The 4,042-nt window shown below is 34.0% G+C and overlaps 2 non-coding genes across 2 annotated transcripts; one reads left to right on the forward strand and one right to left on the reverse strand.

Moving 5' to 3' along the window:
* The first annotated feature begins 318 nt into the window (after nt 1-318).
* Smp_tRNA_00886_Pseudo_TTG.1.1 lies at nt 319-390 on the forward strand. Its single transcript has one exon. It is a non-coding gene (tRNA).
* A 3,069-nt stretch (nt 391-3,459) lies between these two features.
* Nucleotides 3,460-3,531, reverse strand: Smp_tRNA_00588_Pseudo_CGA.1.1. The gene has a single exon. It is a non-coding gene (tRNA).
* Between the last annotated feature and the right edge of the window lie 511 nt (nt 3,532-4,042).

A 4,042-nucleotide genomic window follows, 5' to 3' on the forward strand; every position in this document is an offset into this window, starting at 1 on the left:
CACGACCAAACCATCCAGCTCACGGAATAAAACTCTATCAAAATCATCCACTTGAGCTATAAATCTTTTCCACAATTCGGACTATTATCTGTTTAAATTAAACTTCATGCAATTATCATTAGAAGCATTTCCGTTTCTATACATACAGACATTTAAATCACTACAGATACTTTGTGAGTTTAGATTCCCTTAGAATTGTTTGAATTTTCCCATTGAGACTGACCAGTTGTAGTCCTAACACATCAATGGGGAGATTCAAACAAACAATACTAAGTGAATTTAAACTTCACCCCATCGTACAAGCAAGTGGCTATCAGGACTCAGATAACTAAGTGGATAACGTGATGGCGTTTGAAGCGAAAGGTACTGGGTTCGAGTTCCTCTCAGAGTGAACTTCAAATTTGAGACGCAGGCACATCCAACTGACGAGTCCCAAATAGAACGAAACGCGCGTCAAACTGTATTCCACTGCTAGCCACTATCCATCTTTGCTTACAATGTTTGTGAGTTTAGGTTTATAACTAATTTACATATATTTTGTAATCATGGAGATGTTTTTTTTTTCGAAATTCAATTTGATATGTATCTCTGTTTTATTATTAGAAACTTATATTTATTCAAATATTTAGAAAAGGTAGATTAATTTCATAAACGAAGAAAGACTTTTGGTGTATGTTTTCAAGAACAATGATGAATATAAAATTTTTCAATCTCTAAGTACTTCTTATGATTTCTAATTTGATTGTCTATTGAAATGAGAATATTTTAAAGTAGTACATATGTTAATTATCATATATGTATTCCTCTTTAAATATGAGAGATATTATAAGCAAAGATGGATAGTGGCTAGCAGTGGAATACAGTTTGACGCGCGTTTCGTCCTATTTGGGACTCGTCAGTTGGATGTACCTGCATCTCAGAGTTGATGTTCACTCTGAGAGGAACTCGAACCCAGTATCTTTCGCTTCAAACGCCATCACGTTATCCACTTAGTTATCTGAGTCCTGATAGCCCACTTGCTCTGTGCATATATTGGTAATATTATGAACTACCTCATGATAATTTATGTGAAACCATACGACTCTTGTCATACATTAGTAACCTAAAAAGGATGTTCTTATCAACCATAAATAACTGTTCTTCGTAAATGTTATACATAGTACAATACGATGGCGTAGGTGTATACACTCTCTTTATTCCCTTAAACTATAAGATTAAAATTGCTTCATATCTGTCTTTCTTCCTGTACTATATGCTGATATTCAATCTTTCTTTTATTTAATAACACCACTAAATTAACTATTTCTATGAATTCGGTGTTCATCTTGTTGTGCTGATTAGGTATGGCGACTTAAACCGATACATATATGTGTCTGGTCCTACGATGTAGCTGACTAACTGACCTGATAACCATCTATATAGCTTTATCATCAAATTTATGACCCATTCAAGTTGATATTATTTTAAGGCAATGCTTTTATCAAGGTACCTCATTAGTAAATTGTAATTAACTTAAGTTTATCTGCTTGACAATTTCTTTCAACATAGTACAATCTATAATAACTCATCAATAAAAAAATGCTAAACTCTATTTAGTATTAGTAAAGGTTAGCGTAAATTACTGGTTATCTGAACTTAGTGAGTTAACGGATAAAATGTTGAGTTTCTGAAGAGAAAGTTACTGAGTTCAAGTCTCAATGTGAACATTAATACGGATGTGGCAGGTGTGTCCTGCTGACGAATTCCAAATAGGGAGGAATGCACTTACTGAATTTCACTAATAGACATTTGCCAAATATAATAAATGTGTCAAGTATTCATTTGAATCATCCATCTGTTGTTACAATAAATCGAAACCGTATGAGATTTAACATTCCATATTTTTATAAGTTCAAGTTAGATAAGGATATTTATTTTTATTTGTACTAAACTGTATAAGATTTTCATAGTGTTGTGTTGCGGGCTACTTATATCCACACAAGTAGTATATAACGATGGTCGGGCATTGAATGTATTTCAGTAGAAGATCGATAAAAAGAGAACGGGAGTGGGACGCAATTAGTATGAAAATGCATAAACAATAATAAACGGAGATTATGGACTGGTATTCACAGAAGGAATGGTAAGGATTGTGACAAATGATTGATTGTTTGCAAATTAACTGTTTACTGAATGGTTGTCAGAGTTTAGTGAGATAGTCTGTTATAATCGCGATTGACCCCATTCGTGTTCTCTATTGACTACAGTGTAAGTATTCCCTTGATTTGTTTAAGAGTTACTTATGGTTCATCCTTCATTTGAAGACATTAACGAAACAATACAAAAACTTGGTCGAAATTAGTTGCAAAACAAAACAAAACTGACTTACCGAAACTTTAAAGGCAAGAATATTCTATTCGGATGAACTAATATTATGAACATTCAAAATTCTCAAGTTTATGATATTGTAAATGTTAGAATGTGATATAACTCAAGATCATGCTTTGATTCAATGTGATATTTATTCCATATAATATTGTTTTGTGTGAATTTTAGTATTTACAACTGACTGATCACTGGGTGGTGATCAATGTCATATGTGTCAGGTCCTTCTCAGTGCAGATCGAATCCTATCAACCAAGTTGCAATGTGGCCACCAATCTAGTTGACTCAACATTGCGTGCACTATGTTGAGTTAAGATGGTGATTATAGGTAGTCAACAGGAAACCCTGGACCCGGGTTTCATGCTACTTGGCACTCGTCAGTAAGGTGTACTTGTGATATTGAGGGAACAATGCTGAAAAATTCCCATTATTTTAAAACACAATTATATGAACGAAGAATATTCTATTCAATAATTTCTCATCAGGTTCTACAATTATAAATCCAAATTAATAATCCATAAAAAATTGGCCAAGTTTAAGGTAGAGTACACCCTTTAAAAACTGTAACATGTGAATTAAGGAGTATTTGTAATGTAAAATAAAATCGAATCGTTAATGTTGGAGCTGACTAATATGGAGCGTTAACTTGAATCAGTGAAATAAAATCGTAAGATAAATGATCGGAATATATATAGTTGACATGGGGGTGAGAGATAGAAAAATGGGATTACAAATCAGAAATAACGTAATATGTAGAATAATATGAATTAGGTCAGATATAGTAAATAGGGGTGGATGCTGAATAAATTTCTCAAAAAGGATAGCTAGTGTAATAATAATAATGGCAATGGTAAGATGTGTGGATAAGTTTAGGATGTAAAAATGAACATTAATCAGATTACGTCACTATATTATAAAATTGATTATTAACTGGTAAGACCCGAAGTTGGCCAGGGTAAAAAGAGTGTCTGAACATATTTCTTTTCTAGTTAAGATCATGAGTCAATTGAGGCTAGACCGCCATCGAAAACCTGGAAGCACTGGACGGCCGTTTCGTCCTATTATGGGACTCCTCAGCAATGCGCATCCACGAACCCGCTCTCGCGAGATTCGAACCCAGGACCTACCAGTCTCGAGCCGGAGCCCTTAACCGATAGACCACTGAGCTGGCATCCAACGGTCTTAATGTCTAACCTCAATTGACTCATGATCTTAACTATAAAATTACTAAATCTCCACAAAAACCCCCCTTGTGATATTTCTTTTCGATGCAAAGCTCTGGCTTTTTGATCCGAATAGCAATTACTCCAGCCGTCTTCAGGATTCTCAGTCTGACGGAGTTAGGTAGGCTGTTGTTAACACGATATATTATTGTAAAAGATTGCTTCGTGTTAGTTGTATTTATATGATAAACAATCCTTATTTCACATATTATAATTATTAAATGATCTACTCTATCTTAAACCTGACCAATTTTATGGATTATTAATTTGGATGTAATAATCGTAGAACCTGATGAGAAATTAAATAGGAAAGCTTGGACCAGATTGCCAGGAGAAACGTTGAATTAACTTCAAATTCATTCGCTGAGATTTGACAAATATATTATTCCTATTTAATGTGCCTTACATCAACTCGGTGCCCAATTGCTGTGAAACTATTCGCTCTAATTTAGGAT

This window comes from Schistosoma mansoni (assembly GCF_000237925.1).
Source record: "Schistosoma mansoni, WGS project CABG00000000 data, chromosome 4 unplaced supercontig 0032, strain Puerto Rico, whole genome shotgun sequence".
NCBI classification, from domain to species: domain Eukaryota; kingdom Metazoa; phylum Platyhelminthes; class Trematoda; order Strigeidida; family Schistosomatidae; genus Schistosoma; species Schistosoma mansoni.